Source organism: Heloderma suspectum, chromosome 6, assembly GCF_057233095.1.
Source record: "Heloderma suspectum isolate Gila_16-S chromosome 6, 16-S_ref, whole genome shotgun sequence".
Lineage (NCBI taxonomy): Eukaryota > Metazoa > Chordata > Lepidosauria > Squamata > Helodermatidae > Heloderma > Heloderma suspectum.
Window position 1 is genome coordinate 100,888,621 of NC_139463.1, and position 25,004 is coordinate 100,913,624.

Genomic DNA, 25,004 nt, shown 5'->3' on the forward strand with positions numbered 1-25,004 from the left:
CAGCAACAAGTTTCAAGGAAAGAATTTGCTTTTTCATCCAGCTTGTGATTGATCTGTGAAACTCATTCCAACAAGATGTGGTTACCAGCAATGATTACACTGTATTTAAAAGATACTTTAAAGAACAGTTAGACCAAACTCACAGAAGACAGCAATATAAAAGGCTTGTAGACAAGATGGGTTGATGCTCGGCATAGCCCTAAGCCTTAGAGAGCAGGAACCCAGGAGCCAACAAAGGAAATGGAATACTCTGCGATATTCTTTGTACCCTATGATGTTTGGAACTTTCCCTAAAGCAGGGATGAGTAACATAAAGCCTTCGGGCAGCATTACACGTTCTCAAGTTTGGAGGCAAGCTACATTTTATGGTGGCAGATCTATGGGATACAATCAGGTCATTGGCAAATTCCTATAAAGCAGGAGGGGGGGTGATGGGAGTGCACCCTTCCCTGCCCACACTCCCACCAGCACCACCAAAACAACTTCTCAGCCAGATTTGTCCCAGTGCACTAAGACCAGAAGTAACCAAGGCCAGGAGAAAAACAGCTTAGAAGTGGACAGGCAGGAGAAATGTTTCATTTATGTATGTATGTATGACATTTCTATACCACCCAATAGCTGAAGCTATGTTTAGCATCCTCCTCCCACCCATCCAGCGTGCACTAAAAATCCCTCCCCTGCTTTATGGAAATTTGACACGACCTGCATTTTAACAGATGAGTCATGAAGCGGTCATGTCCATCTTGCTCCTTACCCAAGGCTCCCAGTCTTCCCTTCTGCAAGCCTACACAATGGGAACTCTGGGAAAACAGAGGAGACTGTGCCAAGGGAAAAGGTTACTGGGGTCGAAGATGGCTTGTTGGCCACATGATATTTTCCCCAGCCTTGCTGCTGGTCACTCACATAGGCGTGTGTGCCACAGGTCCAGGCAAGCGCAGCATTTGATGTTAGCCACAGAATTCTGCATCCTGAGAATCTTTCAAGTTTCTGGCTGGTATGGTTGGAAAGATCATTTCGAAATGTGTAGTAAGCAATGTTTGAACTTAGGGCTGGCACCAGGTATGAGGGGGCCCTCTGGTGTCCTCTGGTGGGCCTCTCCATATGTTGGTGGACTTTAGGGTGTGGGTACTACTTATAAGCAGCAGTGTGTGGCTACAAGCCACCATTTTGAATTTCCCATACTGCTCCAGTGTAGCATTCCCCTGGGGTGCTGCGGGAAATTTTAAATGGTCATTTCCCACAGTGTCTCAGAGTGATACTGTGCTGGGGCCATTGTGGGGAATTTAAAATGGCAGTTTGGAGACCCGTCCACTTGGCACAAGGAGCCCAGGGCAGGCATCGCCACTGGTGGACTGTCTGAGGGTGCCACATGCTGACACCAGGCCTGTTTGAAGAAGCTTCCCAAGCTCAGGATTTCTAGGGGCTAGAGGGCAGGGGGCTTCTTGTCCTTCCCTGTGAAGAGCAGAATCAGATTGGCGTGACAAGTCAAAGAAAGCTGCTGGTTTCGTTAAGCTGTGTACGTTCAACAGATTGCAGATTTAAGCTTTTCTCTGTGCGGAGTAGGACTAACTTTGCACAGAATTCCCATTCATCAGAGGGGAAGCACAGGCCCAGACCTGACACTAGGATGAATGGACCATTGGTCTGACCCAGTAAAGCTACTCTCCATTTTTGAGCCCTTCCCTAGCCAGATAACGTTCTCTCAGCAAGACCTCATTTGAAGTGCTGTGTTCAGTTTTGAGCACCCCCTTTTGAGCAGGATGTTTACAAACTGAAAAGGATTCAGAGGAGAGTGATCAAAGGTCTGGAAGGCAATTCATAGGTGCAGATCCTGAAGGAACTGGGTCTGTTTAGCCTCAAGAAAACGTGGGTGAGGGTGGGGAGACATGTTGGCAGTTTTCAAATATTTAAAAAGGTGTTTGAAAGAAGAGAGAACAGCAGATGGAGAGGACACAAAAAAATAAGCTTAATGTACAGGACGGGTAGGGGTGCCACAGCCATCAGGATCTGGCCACATTTCTGTCAAGTTGGTGTTACTAGGCTGTAAGGGGAGAAGGAAGCAATGATCCTGGCAACATCTGGTCAGGAACAGCAAAGGACCCGGTGGTGGAAGATAGTCCCGCCTTTTACTGAGGTGCTAGCATTCTTGCAAAACAAATGGAGCCCTGATGAGGGACACTACCAGGATAAAGCCCAGACTGTTTCTGGGAAACCAGCTGGTACTGGTGCCCCCCAAACTATTCAGCCATAGAACAAGGTGGCGGGGGGCATTGCAGTGTCTCCTATCTGCTGAGGAGACCTTGGGTGCACAGGATGTCCTGTCTCAGGGCTGGGGTTGGATTTGAGGGCCTGCTATGAAGTCCCTCCCAACTCTACAAAGTTTTCCAATACAGTGGCAGAAAGAGTGGCACAATCCCAGGTGCCAAAGTGACATACTGGCGCTCCCAAACTGGTGCACACACTGCCAATGGTGAACCACAAGAGGAAGAAAACCACCCCCAATCACACAGCCAGAGTCAAGCACAAAGGCATACAAGCACACACCAAACAAACCACGCCAGCAGGTAGAGGAACAAGCCTCCGCAAATAAAACCCACCATCATGCAAAACAGACAAAATGTGCAGCTTAATGGAGCGTGCACAGCAGAAAGGTACTGCAATGAAGAGCAAGTGTCGCAAGCACACAGCCTCCATTCCGGATGCAAGATGGCTGTCACACATGCTCACAGACTCTCAAAGGAACCCACAATCACACACATTCACAATGTACATTGACAGGCACATTCCCAAAGAGCAGCTGTGTTAGGACTGCGACACACTTGATGCTTTTTCTACATGGAGAAAAGTGTACACTGTCGCTTATGAAATGTGGTAGGAGAGTTGATTTTGTTGTGAGTCTATGTATTGGGAATCTATGCCCTATGTGAAGTGGCCCCTTAGTCTCTAGCAGCAAAGGGTGTCATAATATCCTAGAGAGGAACTGTTTTCTTGAGACATTGACCTTTGTAGGCAACCTGCATAGTATTTCATTAAATGCACAGGACCCACTGACATGGAGATACAAGATCATAGAAACTATAGCATACATGAAAATATGCAATGGAATATGCACACACAAGAGGCACACACTCAAACCCTCAAATAAATGAACACTGATACAACCACACGTACAGATTCGGGACCACATGAAGTCTCCCTCACGCATAGACACATCCACAAACAAATTCACAATCTCAGTCTCTCACTCCCAGGTCTGCTTTTATTCTCTCTCTCTTTCCTTGTGTCTCTTTGTCCCTTTTCCTATTGGGGGGGGGGGCGATTTAGTAATAACTTTAGAAATGCTGTTTTAGGGAGCGGGGTAGGTGGGTGGGGGTGGTCTTTCTTGGAGTGGGTGGGGTTTCGCTGGGGTGGGTGGGATCATGGGGCAGCGCCCCACGTCAGAATGGGGCAGGGTTTGGGTGGGGCAGGGACCCAGGCATCCGGAGGGGGGGGGGCTAGGGTTTTCGATACTATTTTAGGGAGTTCATAAGAAATAAAGGCTTTTTTTATCCCGCTCAGACCTTGCCCCAGTGTGGTTTCTGTGGGGGGGTGCGTGCATTGGGAGATTGTTTATTTAATGTTTAGTTGCATTTTTTCTTTCTATACTGAAGAATCACCCACCTCAAATACTCCTCCCACCCTCTCTTCCCCCATCTCCCTCTAACAAACCACCAACCTCTCTCCAGAGAAAACAATGAGCATGTAATTCACCTACATTATGTCAAGTAAAATAAGCACAGATATTCCAGTTTATTTTATTTGCTGAATTATGCGGGATGCAGCTTGCCTTGGCAGAGTTAGGAGCACTTTGGTGCAGGAATTTTATTCCTTCAGTGCAGCATTTTTATGGCTAAATGCTCTTCACTCCATAGTGAGAAATCATGGGCAGTGCTATAGGGCATGGCTTCCTTTACAAAAGAGAGCTTATGGTGACTCTGTAATATCAGCTTCTTCATAAACATACAAGCAGACTCTATTGAAAGTAAGTAGCTTTCTAAATAAGCAGCACAACTACCAATCCTGTATGAAATTCCCAAAGACCCAACTGCACCCCACCTTTAGCCATCACTAGTTTTAAAAACCCTCACAGTTCTTTCTGTCTCTGTTCCAATTCAAACTTACTACAGTTTCCTTTCCCCTCCTACCAGCTGGAGTGTGTGACCTTCCAAAGGCACAGGAAAAACCTTTCCAGCCATCAAGGACCATTAACATACTTTTATTACATCCCTGACCACCCATTAGTTGTCCATTCACAGTAACCAAAACTGCCAAATCCATAACAATGCAGTCCTGCCTACATTGCACCATCCTATGGCACATCACACTCCACAGTGTAGCCCTGGGTGTCGATTTAACCCACAAAAACACAGTGTTGGCAATAAGCCACATCTCTGGAGGCGAGAGACCAGACAGGAACACAAATAACTTGGAACATTTTAATCCCCTGGCTAGAGTGTACAGAAGATCTCCAAGCTCTCTCAGTTGCCAACTTTTTTTTTTTTTCTATCAAGGCTTTTGTGTTTTACCAGCTGAAGTTCAACAGTTGAACCTTTTCTAGCATGCCAGTGATGGGAAAATCTTTACCGGAAGCATTTTTTGTTGTTGTTAGGCAGGTGTTTTTACTCAGATATGATTTTCTTTATTACATTTTTATCCTGTCCTTCCTCCAAGGAGTTCAAGTTGTATCCTCACAACAATCCTGAGAGGTAGGTTAGGCTGAGAGAGATGGTGATGATGACGATGAACATTTTTATACCACCCAATAGCCAAAGCTTTGTGGGCAGTTTACAAAGATTAAAAACATTAAAAATACAGTATGCCAGAACGACTGGCAAATGTCACCTAGGTAGCTTCATGGCTGAGTTGGGATTTATACCCAGGTCTCCCTGTTCCAAGTCTGATATTCTAACCCCTATAATACTGGAAATGCCATTTCCCCCCTATAATGCTGGATAGTCTCTGAACTTATGCGTAGCTCTTGCCTCCCAAAGGACAGTGTTATTTAAAAAAACACACAGCTCAGCCATGGATTCAGTGGCCTGGTTCATATGGCAGCCAAGCCAAAGCCTGCCCATGGGGGCTGTGCTTTGGTGTTGTGTGCTTCCTCCCCTTCTCTCCCCTCCTGCCTACTCTTATCATGCACGCCAATTCCCTCCCTCACTTCTGGTTTCACAGTAACCTATAGTTTGCTATGATGTCTGATTCGGGCAAAATACAACTACTACATAGTTTGCCTCCAAACTGGAAACTCAGTTCACACCATGGTTTCCAGTTCTGGTTTGTAAGCAAACTATAGTTTCCAGTAACGTTAGTTTGCCTGATTCAGACATCAAGGCAAATTATAGGATGTAAGCAAGGAAGTGAAGGAGGGAGTTGGAGCACTGGGGCATGACGCCCCTAGTAGTCAAACCATGGTTTGTCCATGACATCTGAACTGGGCCACTGGGTGGCCACAGGAAAGCTACGTCTTCCCGAAGAACCCAGGAGGTCCATCTCCCAGCCTTCTCTTCCCCTCTCCAGCTCAAAGCCTCCAGGAGCCACAGAATCTTCTGACTTTCACTCTTCTTTTTGTTTGTACACACATCGAAGAAGAGGAATGCCTAATGGGCAGATGAGAGGATGAACAAAGCATAAATCTAGAAGATGAACGCATCAAGTGACCCAAGGAAAGGCAGGGGTCAGAAGGGGGCACTGAGCGCTTCTCTATCTGGCAACAGAGGAGGCCACAGGATGGATTGATTAAGCCCAGTTCGTTATCCATCTTCATCCAGATGCCCCACCGCAGAAGGCAGCACAGCCATGGCTTTCCATTAATAAAATGAAAAATTTATTTTCTTAGTGCCCCCTGCCCCCATCTTCTGGCTAGGAAAATGTGGTGAGGGAGTTTCTTCACCCCCCCCACTTTTTTTTTTTTATTTGCACCATAAGCACAGAAGCTCATATTGGTTGTCTGTCTGCCCAAGTCTGCAGAGAATCTGAAATAACAGCCAGGAGAGGAGCAGAAGTGAAATGGGATCCCCACAGACATTCCAGAAAATGCAGGTGAGGGCCACAATATAGTAGCCAATGTGATGGGAAAGTCCAGTGGTGTTTTTTTTTCTGGGGTATAGCTCTGAATGTCTGCATGCTTGCATAGATGATGTGTGTACATGCCAGGGCAATCTAGAGCCTTTTGCCTCCTTGTGGCAGCACAAAACCAGTCTCCTTCTGGCCCTGTGCCTCCGCCACTCCCTCCCTCTCCCCCACTTCCCCTGGCCCAGCATCTCGTTAATCACATTTTCCGGCTGAATTACATGTTTGCACTAATTTAATTTTTCATTTCTATGTAAATGAACTTTCTCCAAAGTTCCAGACTGTCGCTGCAGTGACAGAGCAGCCCACAGAAAGAAAGAAAGAAAGAAAGAAAGAAAGAAAGAAAGAAAGAAAGAAAGAAAGAAAGCAAGCATCAGAGAGAGAACACCCAACAGGTCTGGCCCTACCCTCCAACCCACTCCAGAGTTTCTGTCTGCACATTCCGCCGACCTGTCCTGTTCCAGAAATGTCCATTTCTGCTAATTTCTGATTGGTTTTTCAACCTTGCTTTTGCTTTGACTTAGATTCCTGCACTGAGCAGGGGGTTGGACTTGATGGTAGGCCCCTTCCAACCCTACTATTCTATGATTCTATGATCTACTGAACCCCGCTTCCATTTAGGGTTGCCAACTTCTGAACTACTCCCTGCTGCTGTGATTTGAATCATGAGGTCATCAGTAGCAATTAGCAGCGATTGTGTTTGAAAAGCTTTACCTCCTAATTCTTGTAGATCAAACCACGGTTAAAGTCACAGGAGCAATCAAGCCATTTTTTCTGGTCAGTTGGCAACCCTAGTCCCATTCTGAGAACCCAGAAATTCTGGCTTCTAGATGCGTCCTCTTATTACTCAGTAACTACCTCAGACCCTTACCAGAAAACACAGAACCCCTGCCTTCCTGTGACAGCTGCCTTTATTCTGCCCTCCTAGACCCTGCTCCCTTCACTAAAGCCCAAGGAGCTCTAGCCACCTCCTTTCTAAGCCACACACTCTTTTTCCTAACAGGAGGCCTTAATTCAAAGTGGCACATTCATAATTGTGTCTTCTGCCCTGAGCAACCGCCCCCACCATCACCCAGCTCAGCCCCAACATCCATTTTCAGTGCTTCGCAATTTTTCTTTTTTAAACATTCTCATCTGTTAAGTTACGAATCTGCTCACTTTGCAAATGACGTAGCAAGGCAGAAGAACTGTTTGTGTTGGAAGTGGGATCCAAAGCCAGGACAGCACCTCCTTTCAAGCCCTCTGCACCACATTGGCTCTATGGCCCAACTCTGTTGTAACCTACCAGACTCCCTTCCTTGGCTGTTCTTCACCTGGGTGTGTGTGTGCATGCGCGCACACGCGCGCTATCTTAGGATCACAACTTTTTTTCTGCCCTCAGATACCTTTAAACAGCATGAATACCAGGCAGAAATTCAATAAGGACTATTCCCCCCCCCCTCCAAAAAAAACCCTGAGCCAGCACCATGCCAGAGAACAGCAATGCCACCCTAACGTCCTTCTACCTGTCCTGCACTGTTTAAGCCACAGAGATCTATGTCTGGGTTGGGGGAAGGGGTTTCTGGCAGTCCATTCAGGTTCTCCTCGGTCTCAACAAAAGGTACCTGTTACAACTAGGGCAGCTCCCATCCCATCAGCATTTGGCCTCCTCCTCTGCCCCCTCATGCTGACAGGCCCCCAACAAGTCTCACCGGAGCAGAGGAGCAACTTGTTGTGTTTAAAGATTCATGTTTGGCCTCTGAAATATTCAGCAGATGTCAAAGCTGACAACATCTGCCACACAAAATGGGGGAGTGAACTGGAAAGCCAAAGGGATCCTTCCATTCAGGAGATAAAGGTGTGGCAGGGCGTGCGGGGGGATAGGAAAGCTAGTCGTGGCAGGAACTGGGTTGAGAGTTCAGGACTGAAGAGCAGCAGCACTCTGGAGCAGAGGGAGAGAGCCAGCCAGGCGTCCCTGGCAGCTGCTGGTTCAGCAGCACCTGCGTCTCTACTTAGAGGCCCTCTAATATAGGGTAATTGCCAGTAATCTGCGACAGAGCCATCCATCCCTCTATCTCGTTATCTCCAGAGCTAGTCACCTGCCTCTGAACTCAGACACTGATGCTGAGTGAGCAGCACTGGGCCCTACTGCAGCACTGGGGAGGGGCAGCGGAGACTCAGATCTCTCAGCCACCCTTCCCTCACTTTAACCCACCCAGCCCAGCTGCCTTTGGAGAAATCCTAGCTAGGTCTTTCCCCATTCCCCCAAACCATTTGAGCAGTAATGCCCAAACCATGTGCTGTGAGAAAACAGCTAGAGATTAGAGTTGCCCTTGGTGAAAAAGCAGCCATCCATTGAGGAGGTTGCCTGCTGCATCTGAGCATGATCCACTGGTTTGGCCTTGCTTCTTTCCAACTGGTTTCAGGCACAATTGGATACTTCAGTCCCAATGTGATGATCCATAGATACACCAGCCCTTAGGGGAGTTTTCTTTCTGCATCCCTGCATGATTTACTGCTCTGAGCTTGCTTCCTCCTAAGGACCAGGCAAGCTCAGAAAAAACATGGCCTATGGAGAAACACAAGGGGGAGGGGGTAATGCTTACTCTCTTATATTCTACAAGTGAAGCCTGATGGTGATAAGCATGAAGTGTGTACTAGGCCAGATGTCCTTCCCAGAGAATGTAATAGACCTGACTTCCAAACCCCTCTACTCTGCTTAAAAAGCCCTCAAACTCCTGCAACTCAGTCACCTTCTCCCTTTCCCTACCCATCTGCTGTCAGAAAAACCTGGAGTACTGACTCCCAGCTCTCACTGTTCGATTTCTCCCCAGTAAGGGATGGAATGTTCTTGTGAGAGTCATCAGGTCCAGAACCTGAGAGATAGATCCTGTACCATCAATAATTGGCTAGAAAGGGAAATTCTGCCACCACTGCTATGTCATCAGGCGAAATGACACCTACTAAAATTCTCCCTCTCTTAAAAGGTTGAGGAGCCAAACTTGGCAACCCTAGTTCCTGGCTACTACCGCCTGTGTCTACCGAGGCGGGTGGTGGTAGTGGGAGACACACACCTCTTGCTATATATCACCCCACCTCCAATTCCTCCCCTAGGGAACCCAGACCACATCCCTGCTCCTTTCCTATGAGGCATCTTAGGTTCTGGCCTTTAACAAGGGACAGGAAGACATTTAACAAATGCACCTTTTCCAAAGATTGCAACTGGGAAAGCTGCACCAAGTGAATTTCTGCATGTTGTGGCACTATTCAACCTCTGGGGAGTGGGGGGAGGAAGAGGTCATAGATGTCATATGGTTGGAAGGGGCCTACAAGACCATCAAGTCCAACCCCCGGCTCAATGCAGGAAGCCTGATGTCAATCCTGTTCCTATTGCAGAGAAACCTGGGGGAATCCTGGCTCCCAGGCCCCATAGTTCCAACCCACTAAACCACCTCACTACTTTCCCAGAGAATGCAGCAAGAGGCAGTGTTGCGCTCTCGCGCACTTGCGCGCTCTCTCTCTCTCACACACACACACATACACACACACACACACACACACACCACATCGCAAACACCCCACATGGATGAAGCCAAACACAATCTGTCATCTGCCTTCTGGAACATATGGAGATAAAGCTCCTTTCTCATCCAGCTCTTTTCCCTGCTCTGAGCGCTTTGGGCTTCACGCTTTCCATGTGTAAACATGGCAAGGATCCTGGTAGTCCAAGGCAGTCCCCTGGAGAGAAACACTGGGCCCAGGGGAAGCCTATCAGTCTCCCCCCCTCAGCCAGCCAGGTCACCACTTGCTCCCCTTCCCCAGGCGTTTGGCCTTGCCTTGGGCCTGGAAGACCACCACACCAACCCCGAGGCGTGGGGACTGGTTACAATTATATTGCTACGCAGAGGACAGTTGTATATCTTGGCACAGGGGCTAGCTGTGTGTTACTGGGGGCAGGACACACACACAAAGTAATCAAAACTTTCTCTTGAGTATTTAGATATTCAGGAGACTCATCACCCTCCCAATTCTTTCCCACTCCTTCCCCCACCCTAATGCTTGGTGTTGATTTTCTATTTTCTCCTCTGCCGCTGTTATTTATGATGGAACTTGATTTGCTTGGTGCCTTGGCTTGCGCAGCAAAAATACAGAGAGGGAGCAGAAGGCATGTTGCCAAGCAAAGAACACCCAAGGTCCTCCTCCCCACTCACACTAACCGGACCGCCACCCCCCCACCTGCCCAGAATGCAGATGTCCTGACTCTCAGCAGAACACACAGAAGATTTTAACCCACCAGGCCTTGGCCTCGCACACACACACAGATCCTGACACCTCCCTTCCCTGTTCTTATCAGTTACAGAACCCAGGAGTTCTGGCTCCCAACCCCCCTGCCCAAATCCTTAACCCCCAGGCCTAAACATCCAGGCAACAGGATTTGCATAATATACAAATCAGTGCCCTAATTATGCAAACTGCTAGTGCTAAATGTATTTAATTTTGAATCAGTCTTCCTTCATCCGGGAGGGGAGGAACAAAACAAGGTCTCCTCACTCGCCAGTGCCCCAGTACCAGGGGGGAGGATCTCCTCCTGCCATGCCAAGAGGGCACAGCACAAGACACCCAGTGGGTGGCAGGGGGGAGGGTAATAGGATGGGCTCTCCATGCCTAACTCCTCCAGCTTGTGGAGATCAATTTAGTTGTGAGGCATGCTATGCTGGCCTGGCCTGGCCTGGCCCTGAGGTCATCGCCCACTTCTCCCAGTGACTGCTGGCACAACCCAGTCCCAGCTGGCATGTTTCCTTATGATACTGGGCATGCATCATGTGCAGAAGTGTAAGGAAACAGAGCAGTTAGGACTGGGGCATCAAAAGTCACTGGGAAAAGCAGAGAAACATGTAGAGGCAATGCCAATAGGAGAGGGAGATGTTTGGTGGGTCTCATGGCCCCTCCATGCCACTTAACGACGACTAGAGGTGTAAGGTTTTCTCCATGCCCTTGAATGCTATACTAATGTACGTGGCATAGAGTCTGGTTTTAGGGTCCAGTACCCAATGAATGACTGAGATATTGGGTGGGATCCAGACTGAATCATACTTAGATCTGGTTTGCACATCATGACAGTTTTTGGATTGTTTAACCAAAGAATTGTTGGGGCCAAGCAGCAGCGAGCGAATATGCTGCCTCTTCCACACTCATCACTTCCATTTTCAACCCACAATCCAGGTACACCCTATACCTGGTTTGTTATTGTGACATCTGAACCCGAAACTCTGGCTTGAACAAACCAGAGTTAACCCAGCAACAAACCATGGGCGATTGTTGGGTTAACTCTGCATCATTTAACCCCTAAACAACCCAAAGTTCCAGGTTTGGACGTCACAATAATAACTCACCAACAGGGTGTTCCTGGATTGTTGATTGAAAGCAGAAGTGATGAGCATGTGGGAGGCAGCGCATTCGCTCACTGTTGCTTGGCCCCGACAATTCCTTTGAATTGTCGTGATGTACAAACCAGGTCTTAGAGTAGACAAATTGAAATCCATGGGACTTAAGTTAATCAAAGTCCCATTGATTTCAATAGGTCTGCTCTAAGGGTGCTTCCAGACTAGGTTTTTACTCTGAAATCGCCCTGCCTCATTCACGGGATTTTAACTGGGGGGGGGGGGCATATTCATCCAGACGAAGTCATCTTCCACTTGTAATCCTCCTGTGTTTTCACACTGCTTCTTCCATCTTCCCCCTACCCTAGAAAATCCACTAAATAGTGAGTGTGCACCCTAGAATCCTTTGTTCCATTACAGTAGTTTCTGGGGCCTACTCTCTATTTGGCTGCCCTCACCTACTTTCTTCTTCCCATATTAATTTGACTTCCCAGTGTTGGCAAATAGGCTTCCCCAAATTCTCCATGAAAGTAGGAATCTTAGAAATATAGTTTGCTCATTCCAAGTGCCAACCGTCTGAGCTCTACGAAATGATTTGTTTCAATTTTTAGAGCATATCAGTGTTTTGAGGTGGGTCCAGTAAAATCAGAGAAACAGGCAAATGCAAAGCAATCTCAACATCCTGAAAAGTTTAAGCCAGTCAAAGTAAACAACAACACAGTAATAATTAAACAGCATTATCAAAATAACAATGAAAGTATGTCTAGAAATCTAGGTTATTTGTGGATTTCTGAGCAATACTGCAATTCTTTCTCCATCACAGATCTCCTGTTACAACCAGATTAGCCCACTAAGCCCCTCTGCCTTTGTAGAGGACCCAGGATTCACTACTACTATTTGTGCTCTAACTCAGAATCCAACACATCTGGAGGGCACCAAGTTGGGGAAGGCTGCTCTAATTCATTTTCCTTACTGCCCTCCCAGAAAACATGGGTGGGGTTCCTAATACCCAGTCTCCATGTCCACTAGACTTTTCTGGAATTCTAACTTCTCCCCAGCCCATATTCCTATGCCACTAGTCCTTACTCCCCTCCAACAGCAACCTGGAGTCCTGGCCTCCTGGCTGCCCTTGGTTCTAACAAGTTCTCTTTCGTTCTCACCCTGTCAGTGGATTTTCACTCCTTCCTCTGGATTTAATGTACACCTCCATGCTGCAAGACAGGTAATTTAGTTTTGTCCTCGTCAGTGTCAGAACTGGGGCTGAGATCCAAGGCCTTGTGTCACTGATCAGGCAGCCAGGGGTCCCTTTTGTGGGGTTTTGCTGCATCCTAGCCCTGGGCTTAGGGATTCTTGTATAAACAGTGGTCCCTTCCCTACACCCCAACCCCAACCCCACCCGAGGCAGCTGCATCTCTCCATTTTGCCTCCCTTTTTGTATTAGGACTCGGCCTGCTTCCATCCTTTTTGACCTCAACTGTCACAGAGTCGCTTTGTCTCCCTAACAGGAAAAAGTCTTCCAGATTCCCATCACTTGAGGGTCTGGCCTGGTGCCACCAGATGGGGAAAGGGCTGGGGATGGCTGTTGGGTGCGCCGGGCATGGCAGGACAAAGACCATAACGTATCACACATGGATGAAGGAATAGGCTTCCTTCTTCGCCTGTCACTTCTTCGCCTTCTTTGCCTGTCACTAAGGAATAGGCTTTCTTCTTCGCCTGTCACTTCCATTCAGGATCAGATGGCTGAATTGCAGAAGATGTTCAAAGTGTGGGAGTGTGTTTGTTTGTCTATGATCTCTGGATTCACACTTTTATCCCCAGTGCGCATACATACAGTCTTTTCCTTCTTAGGTTCATTCACAAGACCACATCCTTTAAAAAAAAAAAGAAGATATTCCATATCAGTCAAACTTGATCTAGGCCCTGTTATCACAACCAGTTCTACAGATTAGCATCACTGCTCTACACCTGAATGCTGTGTATACTGACATTGCCCATATTCATGTGAACAGTTTAGGTTTAACAGCTCTCAAGACTCTTTACTTCCCCTTCTGCTTTCACACAGAGGAGTTAAAGGGAGGGAAAACAAGAATACAATCCCCCTTTTGAAGCTGAGTAAATACCTCTATTTCTAAATAGTTAAGTTGCTTCCAGCCTAGGGGTACTTCTATGTGAAGGGCACCTAGTACTAGCAACCAGATGGCATTGTGCAGCTGTTTCAGCTTTTCTCCCTTAATGGATTTTCTACTTAAAGCAAAAAAAAAAATAAAAATGGAATAACTGATGTGAAGACATACAAGGTTTACAAGTAGAAGATGATGTCGGGTGATTCTAGATGGAGGTTCTAGTAAAATACTGGAACCCGGGGTCATCCTATGAAGCTGATTGGTGGGAGATTCAGGACAGATAAAAGGAAGTACTTCTTCATACAGCGCATGGTTAAACTATGGAATTCACTACCACAGGATGTAGTAATGGCCACCAATTTGGATGGCTTTAAAAGGAGGTTGGACCAGTTCCTGGAGGAAAAGGCTATCAATGGCTACTAGTCCTGATAGCTATGTGCTACCTCCAGTACCAGAGGCAGTGAGCCTATGTACACCAGTTGCTGGGGAACATGAGTGGGAAGGTACTGTTGTGCTTGTGTCCTGCTTGTGGGTTCCCAGGTGACAGCTAGTTGGCCACCATGTGAACAGAATGCTGGACTAGATGGACCCTTGGTCTGATCCAGTAGGGCTCTTCTTATGTTCTTAAGAGGGCTCCTAGCAGTAACAATCAAGGCTGCATTGTGCAGCAATTCCATCTTTTTTCCTTAATGGATTTTCCATGATAAGGAAAGAGATGGAAGAAGAGGTGGGAAAACACAGGACAGCTATGAGTGGAAGACATCATTGTGTGAATCCCCCATAGAATTCCGTGAATGAGGCTGGGTGATGGCGCCATAAAAACCTCATCTGGAAGCACCCTAGGTCCCATATTGTAGTTGAAAAAATGTGAAATTCTCTAAGGACCCTGTAAGAACGAACATTTATCATATAAAGATTGTAAAATCAATGCAGTTTTAAAATGACAAGGAATAGACAGGAAGCGTGTTTTGGACAGAGGGAGGCTGTGGTGCTGGGAGACCACTTGGTTTGGAGGAGGTGATAGAATTTTGCATACTGATTTCAGCTCACTTGCCAAATCTTAGGTTGCAGGTGAAGTCACATATAATTTATATAGGAATCGTAGGAGAACACTGAACCTCCTAGTAAATGCTAAAATATGTGAGTAATTTTCTTAGGAAACTCCATGAAGTACAAGTCATTTCTCCTTTGATGGTTAAGACAGAACATAAGAAAAGCTCTGCTGGGTTTGTCTAGTCCATGATGTTTGACCAGATGCTCCCAGGAGCATGAAGGCAACAGTGCTCTCCCACTGCTGCTCTCCAAGCATTTGTATTATTCAGTGATATAATGCCTCTGAACATGGAGGTTCCATTTAGGCATTGTGGATATACTAAGCATTTGTAGATCTATTCTCCAGGAATTTATCTAATTCTCCTTTAAAGCCATCTCGCCCAGGGACCATCACCACATCTAGTGGCAGCAAATTCTGTAAGTTGATTGTGCACTGGATGAAGAAGTAGTGCTTTCTTTTGTCTGCCCTGAATCTACAGTTCTAGTCACTACAACTAAAAATGAAATTATAGGGCTGTACAAGATGCAGAAAAGAGCAACCAAAATTATCAGGGAACTAGAGCAGGGGTGTTTGTACCTCTTTCAGTCTGAAGGCCGAATTCCATTTCAGAGAAGCTCAGGGGTGCTAGATTTGGCTGAAGGCAAACAGTGGCAGCAGGTTTTAGCTTAAAGCTCTTACTACCTGTAACGAAGCCTTGGGAGAGGCACTTCTAACTTTTATAATGGAGGAAAAAAACAGCACAAAAACTGAGACCAAACGATCAGTGGTTAGAGAAAAGAGGGTGGTGCCAGGGTGAGGGGTGTGGCCACCTTGGGAATCACAGAGGACTGGATTGGGACCCCAGGCCTGAGGTTCTGTACTCCTGGAATAGAGTAACTCAACTATAAGGAAGGGTTACAATGCTTGGGGCTTTTTAACTTTAAAAAAGGCAAGCAAGGGGTGGGGGGACATGATGTCTATACAAATTTGCATGGTATGGAGAAACACTAGAACCTGGGATCATCCAATGAAGCTGAATAGTGGGAGGTCCAGGACAGAGAAAAGGAAGTACTTCTTCATTCAACTCATAGTTAAACTAAGGAAATCGCTACAACAAGATATAGTGATGGCCACCAATTTGGATGGCTTTAAAAGGAGAGTAGACAAATTCATGGAGGATAAGGCTATCAATGGCTATTAATCATGATGGCTGTATCTTAGCTCCAGTATCAGGGGCAGCAGGCTTCTGAATACCAGTTACTGGGGAACATGAGCAGGAGGGCCATATTGTGCTCATGTCCTGCTTGTAGGCTTCCCAGAGGCATCTGGTTGACCACGGTGGGAACAGAAGGCTGGACTAGATAGGCCTTTAGTCTGATCTAACATGGCTCTTCTTATGTTCTTACTGCCATTCAATTTCATTGGGAGATACAGAGCTCTAACATTATGGGGGGGGGGGGGAACGCCTCTGTCCACTTTCTCCTCCATGCCATTTATAACTGAGCATCTATCACATCCGCCTTCTATCACTTTTTTCCCTAAATTAAAAAGCCCCCAAATATTAGCCTTTCCTCTTAAGGGAGGTGCCTAAAATTTTCTCACCCTCCCAGGTTTAGAAGTCCTTGACCATTGTGGTGTGATCTGTAAATCTTTAAACTGTTTTCCATCACCCAGATCTGTTCCTGAGTAGTTAATTTTTTGCTAGAATGGGCCACTTGAGGACCATGGTTCTGTACAGAGTCTAGAATAGGCAAGTTAGCTGAGCATGTTGAATATGATTGAGCATTTTCCAGGGAGTTAAGTACCGTTCAGAAATGTCTTGTAAAAAGATATCATAGAACTGGGGAAGGTTCAGAAAAGGGCAAATAAAACGATCAAAGGGATGGAGCATCTTCCTTATGAAGAAAGTCTTAAAAGGTTTAGAAAAGTGACGACCAAGCCAAAGGGGGATTGTGATGGAGGATTATGAAATTATGAACGGTCTAGACAGAGTGTGAAGAGAGAGAAATCGTTTTCTGTTTCTCAGAACACTAGAACTCAGGGTCACTCAATGACACTGACTGACAGTAGGCTCAGCACGAGCAAAAGAATGTACTTTACAGAACACTGAATTAACTGAAGGAATTTGTTGCCACAGGATATGGCAGGAGCCACTCTTAGATAGGTTTCTGGGGGGGTTTAAGGATGAGAAAGAAAGAAAAGACCCAGAGAGGATAGGTAGGTCTATCAAATGTTAGCTCTCTCAGTGGCTGTTGGCCAGGATGACTAGGAATGGAACTTGCATATTCAGAGGTACTGTCTCTCTGATTATCAGATGCTGGGGTCAAACAGCAGGGATGGCATGCCATCTCCACCACGTCCTGCTTGCGCGTTTTCTAGAGACATGTGGTTAGCTGCGTCGCAGTCTGAGTGCCTGGTGGGGCTGATCCACCAGGGGATATTGCTGACATTTATGATTACTTGACTCAGGGTATGAGTTTGTCCAGCTCGTAATACTCTACTGTATTACTAATCCAGTGCCATTTCCCCTAGAAGTTCTTCCCTGGCTCAGAATGTTAAAGGAGATTCTGTCATGCATGCCCAATGTTCAGCAGGGCAGGTGCCCAAAGCTAGCCAGCTGCTTTGATGCATGCACAGACATTCTTAATATTAACCCCTTACTCTCAATGACACGCTCATCAATTGCTGTGAACTAAGTGACCAACATCCATCCCCTCCTCCAAGACCAAGCAGCCTTTTGTGTGATGGATAACTTCTCTGTTGATTCTCTTGATTGCTTCTTGCAAACATTTCATGTAGTTGTTGTTCCCCACCCAGATCTAAAAACCTCTCTTGTTCCGAGGTCTGTTTGCTTCTTTGGAGGTGGGGGGTCGGATAGCAAATTTCCAAGCCATTCTCTATCATGTCTGGTGCAGATTTGAAATGAAACCACAATTCCCAGGTGGCAGCAATGTACAAGCACATAGCCCCATCAGTGCACACGTGCCAGTATTAGAGCTGGGAGAGAACTCTTGGGAAATAGTTGAGTATTTTACTATATAAAAGCTTGCTGAGAAAGCAACTAAATGCTGAGCCAATTCCTAATTATGCAAGGGAAGCTCACCCGTCACCAGCAAGCCTGTTATTATGTTCATATATTCCTCAGTGATTCAATTTCATCTTTAATTTCTGGGATGGTAGAACAACATTCTACCTAACATAGGGGCCGCGGTGGCTTAGTGGTTAAGACGCTGAACTACAGACTGGAAGGTCGGCAGGACAGCAGTTCGAGACGCAAGTGCTGCGTGATGGAGTGAGCTCCCGTCTTCAGTCTCAGCTTCTGCCAACCTAGCAGTTCGAAAGCAAGAAATTGCAAGTAGATAAATAGGTACCGCTTCGGCGGGAAAGGTAACAGCGTTCCGTGTACCTTGGTGTTCAGTCATGCCGGCCACATGACCACGGAAGCGTCTTCGGACAGCGCTGGCTCTTCGGCTTAGAAATGGAGATGAGCGCCACACCTTAGAGTCAGACACAACTGGTTGGGGACACCTTTACCTTTTTAGAACAACATTCATGTACAGTGTATTTGAATATACTTATCTGGGACGGTCAGGTACTCCTAAGTACTTTGCTTAAAGCTTCTTTGGAATGGTCACTTCTCCTTTCATGTTAGGCTGCTACAGTGGTAATCCAAGGATGCTCCTAGGAATTCAAGAGATCTGTAGAAGCTTTCCAAAGGCTCCTAGATAAGAAGCCTGGTGATAACAGACACCATTACTGTTTTCCCCTTTAATAATACAGCTTCAGATGACCTCTCTGTTTGCATGGGGTGACAGTGGCCTGGTCCCTGTATGAACTAACTGCATCCCTTAGAATGTGTCCCAAAATCCTTTGCAGTATGCAGGAGTTCTAACTGAGAAATGATGTGGAAGGAATTCCCGAAGAGTAGGAAGCGTGAAAGTTACTGAACTATTGTCTAGCCTTTTTCCTCACAGGAACTATAGTTTGAGATAATGTCAAAATCAAGAAGTGTCCAAATTTGGCTGCGTTCTCAAATGGAGATATTGATTCTCACTCCTGTTCCCTAAATGCTTGTGACCAATTCTCTGACCCTTGGAGTCCAGAAGGCCTGGAGAAAAAACTTGCTTTGAAAGAAGTCTAATAGTTGCACAATTTCTGTGTTCAGAACAAATCAAATTCAGTTCAGCTTCTCTTTGTCAAACTCCATCTCCCCCTGCCCCTCTTTTCCCTGCACCCTCCTGCGGGTGACTTCTCTTTTGAATAATTTACACCCACACTTAGCATGACAGAAGGTTGTTGGTCTGACAGTTCCTCTGAATGAATGATGACTTTCATTATGTCAGGCTGGACTGCAAAAGGAACATGCCCCTGTGAGACCTCTGCCTCCTCTGCAAAGGGCAGCACCCCTCCTGAGTCCCCTCCCACTCCCTGTGCCTTTTGGGGTGCCTCACCCCACTTATTTGCTTTGCGCAGCTCCTTGCAGACAGCCCCTCCTGGCAGGCGGCGTGACAAGTGCTGCTCTCATCTTGCTAGAAAATTTCTAATTAATTAGGTTTATTTATAACAAGAAGCAAACAAACATCGTCCAGAGAAGAACAGGGCAGGGCACGCAAGATTTGACAAACTGTACTGAGAAGCAGATGGTGCTAAGGCTGAGAGCCAGGATGCCTGGTTTCTCTTGGGAGAGGAATGAAAATGGGGAGGGGGGAGGGAGACAGTGCTTGTTGGTTAGAGAAGGGAAGGAGGCTCCTGCCTTTTTGAAGAGGGGAATTGGACTGGGACCTACTGATTTATAGCAGGAAATGGGAAGTTAGTACTCGCCTCTAGTATATATGGATAATGGGGATAGGAACCAGGAACCCAAAGTTCTCAGGGATGAACCCTGCTAGGCTAGGCCTAGTTGCTACATGCTGCAAAATTAGGTGGTAGAATGGACAGCACTACTTCAAACTGCAGCTGGGTGGTACCACTGTTGAATGCTTCCCTGAATTTAAGAACAGCCTTCCTTGTCAGTAGAAAACTAGGAGAGAGTAGACTTGGCCTGGGCCGTTTTCTCTGATATGCTACTTTGCTTGTTTATACCAACATTTATATCCTACTTGTCACCTCTAAAAAGGAGTGGTTCAAAGCAGTGAACAAAGTATAAACAAATACAGACAAATAAAATTAAAAAACCATCATTAGAACAAAAATTCCAGATTCAAGAACAAAACCACACCACATCCCCGCCGCCCAAGCAACACAAAAAGCCAAAACTGACAATGGGTGCTTCCAGGCTTCCGGTCCTACTGCTACCAGAGAGGAGGCATCATGCAACAATTCTGTTTTTTACTCCTTAACGGATTTTCTGTGTTAAGAAAAAAGATGGGAGAAATGGTGGGAAAACATGGGAGGGTTTCTGAATGGAAGACACTGAGCATCTCTATACTAGCCTAAAATCCCGCATTGAAAACGGGGCTTTCTGCTTCGGCTTTAAATGCAGGATCATGATGGACTTCTTTTACATGCTCTTCCTTTACTCCCTCCCCTTCCCCCCTCCCCCCTCCTTTTCCCCCTTATCTGAGTCTTCTATGTTTAATTATACAGCCGCTAGATGGCACTGTGGTCTAGCTCCTCTTATTGCGCTGTTTCCTCAAGTGCTGTAATTTGATAGCTCATTATTTCTGATATTTAAAAAAAGTGGAATAAAAGTCATTTAGTGTGGGAGATGCCCTGGAGGTTGACAACATCATCTAAAGGACCCGCAAACTTCCATCCATAACCAATTTCGGTAGCAAGATAGAAGCTCCATGTGAAGGAGCCCACTGAACGAGGTAAAATTCTGTGAATGAGGCAGGGTGATGGCACCATAAAAGCCTCATCTGGAAGCACCCCCCAAAAAAAGTTAAATGAAAGAACAGAATCAAAATCTTAATTACAAAGACATGTTTTCAATTTAATTGCTTCTCTCTCTCTCTCTCTCTCTCTCTCACACACACACACACACACACTAACATTTGTTTATGTGTGATAAGTTCTTCCATGGAGAAATATTTGCTCAGGCTGCCGCAGAGGGAGTTGAGGCAAGCAGGGCCACTTCCATCAGCTCTGCAGAGAGACCAGCTTCTTTTAGCTCCTCCTCTCCCTGAACTGTTTCCATCCCAGGTGGTCAGGATAAAAATTCTGTAATTTTCAGAACTGGTGCAAGAATTTGATTTTTCTCCTCCTCCTCCCTCCCCATTGCCTTTTCCTTTTGTGTCATGTCCTTTAGATTGTAAGCCAGAGGGCAGGAAATGTCTTGTTCTTTAAAGTGATCTGTAAGCTGCTCTGGGAGCCTTTTCAGCTGAAGAACAGGTTAAAATTGCTTTGGACAAACAAACAATAGTATCACCACCGGCAGTCTGAATGGTATAGGATGCTATCACTTCAGAATTCTACCACCACATTCTGCCACGCGTGTAGATGAGGCCTTTGTGTGGGGGAAGGATTCCTGCGTTTGGGGGAAGTAATAATAGCATAATTTATTTCCAACTTAAAGCAGTGAGGATGGGAAGCTAGACCTTTGGGTGCTCTGGGAGGAGAGTGACATTGAAAGATTTTAAAGCTGGGACTCCTGGGTCTTTAGGGAGCAGGGAAAGATCCAGTGCTACTGAAAGGGAGTGGTCTTTCCTAGGTTCTCTGTAGGGTCACCACCATTTCCCCCCCTTGGCAGGCCTCTTACGTCTTCAAAAGCTGTATGATAGGTAAGCATTCAATGGGTGACGTTTTTCTCATCTCAGTTCTACACTGGGGAGGCAAGGGAGACAGGAAGTTGCACCTGTTTAATTTCTTCCTTTCACAAAGGTTAAAGAGGCAAAAAGAAAATGGAAAAAAAAGCAAACCCACTTTTTCTGAAATGAGTTAAATAAAGGGAAATTCCCTTAAAAGACAGCGATGACACTTGAAATGCTTTTGCCCACCTCCCACTCCCTGGAACTAGCCTTCTTCTCTCTTATTTTTGCAGGCAGATAGGCACAGCTTTCTTCTTCCTGGACACATATTAAAGAAACAGGAATCTTGCCAGGGAAACTAAGATGGCTACCATAATTACACTGGGAAGGGTGTTAGGCCTAGTGGGGTTGATATGGAGAGTTCCAGGCCCAGACACCTGGGTTCTAACACCCAGCTCTAGAAGCCTTCATCTGATTGTACATTCCACAGCACAAGAGACCCTTATCTCTCAGCTACACAAAGTCAGTGGCTGCTTGGGTTTCCCCTGGGCAGTTAATACAGAACTGTTTTTGCTGTTATTATTATTATTATTATTATTACTATTATTATTATTATTTGTGGGAGATTAGTACAAGGATTAAAATAACTTCACGTCCTAACTGCTGCTGTCCCATGTTCCCTAAACAGATTAAAATGGCCCAAACCGCCTCTCCTTAGCCACTGCCGTAAGCTTCTCCACAGCAATATCCACAGCCATGTGGTACGCGCATCCACCCTTAGCAGAGCACCCAGTGGAAGATTTATCCCCCATCTTCTCTTTTCCTATCTTCCCAGTACCATCCTCCAGGCTCCCCATAGGACTTGCACTTCTCATGTGCACCCCAGGACTCTCCCCCCACCTATTTGTTCCCATCCAAGGGGCAGTGGGTCTTGTTTATTCGTTTAGGAATAGAACATCTGGAGCAATTCAGTGCTTAATTACTGCACTTGTCACTGGCATCACCACGGTTACAGCGGCGGGGCGGGGGGAGCCAGTGAGAGAATTAGATTAGCAGGAGACAGAGAGCAGAAAAATACTAGAAAAAGGGACCGACGACAGCATCCTTGGTATACACTGTCACCCTAGCCCAGATGTTGGTGCCCCTTGGCATCAGGTAAAGAATACTAGCAGAACCTCCTCCCACCAGAACATTTTGCAGGAAAGCTTTGGATCTGGACATACACACCTTCTTGGAGATGGGCGCCAGAACTCCTGGATTCTCTGGAAAAGGACTAGAGAGTTTTGGGAAGGGAGGAAGGAACACAGAGGCAGCAGAACTCCTGGGATAATGGGAGAGGATGGCATCAGAGGGAAAAGGCTAGGAACTAGGAGAAGGCCAGCTTTGGTGGTCAGCTGGGCTTTGGTGGTCAGCTGGGTTAAGACGCCATCTTTTGAAAATGTTAAAGATTATGCACTCCACCTTCGCCATCTATTAGATCTTCTGTGCCTTCCCATTGGTTCACCTGTCTGACACCTACTTTCCTCCACACCTACCAGACTCCACAAAACCCTGTGCTATCTGTCTCCCGCACCCCAGCCTTTCCCCTCATACATAACACCTTCAGCCCGCACCACTTCATCTCTGGCCTGAGGAAATTGGGCCTCTACATTTTCCCGTTCAGCAGTCCCCCTGGAGTCACTCACAGACCTCACTTTGGGAAACTAAAATTGTTTACAGGCCTAATGCCAATACGACACATGAAATTGCACGTTGTATTCCCCATGCTGTTCTAGGAGGGTCAGACCCTTAGTCTGAGAAACCCTGGAAGAAAGAGTAGGAGGAGATTGGGAGCCAAAACCCCTCGTTTCTCTGGAAAGGGAGTGGACCTAGTTGGTTAAAGAAATGGGAAAAGCTGGGAGCCAAGACTCCTGGTTTTCCAAGAGTAGAATTGCCACCTTTTTTTCTGGCAGGACTCCTCTTACTTTAACTGTTGTGTGACAGGAACAATTAACAGGTGCTGCCTTTCCCTGTATGGAGATGCAATGATAGCAAATACTTTACCTGTTGACTTCTGCCTGTTATTCTGCTGACAAAAAAATCACAGAAACCTGGCGAGAAAGGGGGAGAAAAGGCAAAAGCCCTATGGACTAGTTATGTGGGTCAGTGGGTTAGAGGGGAGAGGAAGGCAGGACTTCTTGGTTCTCTGTAAGTAACATGTGGTTTAGAAGGTTCCAGGAATGGGAGAAGCTGTGAGCTTGGATTTGTGGGTTCTCTTGGAGCAAAGTGAAATCTGATGGACAGAGCAAGGTTGGGGAGCGGGGGATGCTGATAGCCAGGACTCCTGGATTCTCCAGAAGGAGAACAGGATGTGGCAGGCAGTTTAATTTGCATCATGCCTGGAGCTGTCGGGGGTCCCTCTGGTGCTAAATGGCTAACAGGAGACTGACGGCGCCATAGCAACCACTGCCACCTGCCATGTAGGCATCCGACACTGTGTGTGTATGTCTGGGATGGTGTACATTACAGCAGATCCATGTGTTTCTGAAGGTGAGCCACTGTGTGCATCCATGTGTTCAGGCAGGGGTGTCCAAGACACAATGTGTCCACCTATTTATGCTAAGCTTATGTGCAATTGTGTGTGTGTGTGTGCAGGACAGAAAGAGAAGGGGAAGAGATACTGTGCATGTCACAGTGTGCCTTTGCATGTAAGGGCTTCAAAGTAACAGCATGTCTGTGTCTATGAATGTATGTATATGATGAATGGCTGTGTATGCATCTTGGTAGGTGGATATGTATCAGGTTTTTTGTACGTCACTATGAGAGAATTACCTTGTGTTGTGTCTTTGTGTTGGCAGCTGGTGTGTGTATGTGTTTGTGAGAGAGTGAAAGAGAGAGAAGGCTACCTGGATTGTATTCTCTGCCATTATGTGTACATGGTAAGAGGGTCATGGCATATACAGGCGAGTCTCTCTGGGCTGTTTCCCATCATACAGGTTACATTCTCCCCACTCCACCGTGAACAATTCATGCATCCCTATCCCTGAACCCATACCACCATTTAAAGTAACCCTACACAGCCTTCCCCAACCTGGCGCCCTCCAGTTGGGTTAAATTACAACTCCCATCATCCCCATCCGGCATGGCTGGGGAAGGTTGAAACCTATTTTCACAGAAAAACTGAATTACTCACAACATATATAATGGAGCCCTACATTAATACCATTTTAAATTTTACCCCATCTCCCTTGGCTAGATTTCTCCCCAACTCTTTCATGGTCCTTAAGTCTAGCACACATGGCATCTCCATGAAATGTTAAAATGTTTGTGAGCAGGAAGGAACAGAAATATCCAGCGCTTAGACTTGGCCTTTAATTAAGTGCCCTCAAAGGCTGGTCAAATCCTGTTCTTCTGGGGAGAAAATCTCCAAGAGATTCATCAGATCCACAGGCGGGGGGGGGGGGGGAGATTTCCAGAGGCTGAGGTCTGCTTATTAACTGGTTAGCTGCGGGCTGTCAGGATGAAGGATATGGGAATCAAATTAGATGTAACGGATGCAAGCAGGGACAAGGAAGGAGAAGGAAGAGCAAGTAATGAGCAGAGAATAGGAGTGTCCAGGAATACTAGCTCCTAGCCCTTTATTGCAAGGATGGAGAATTTGTGGCCCTCCAGATGTTGCTATACTACAACTGCCATCATCCCCAACCAT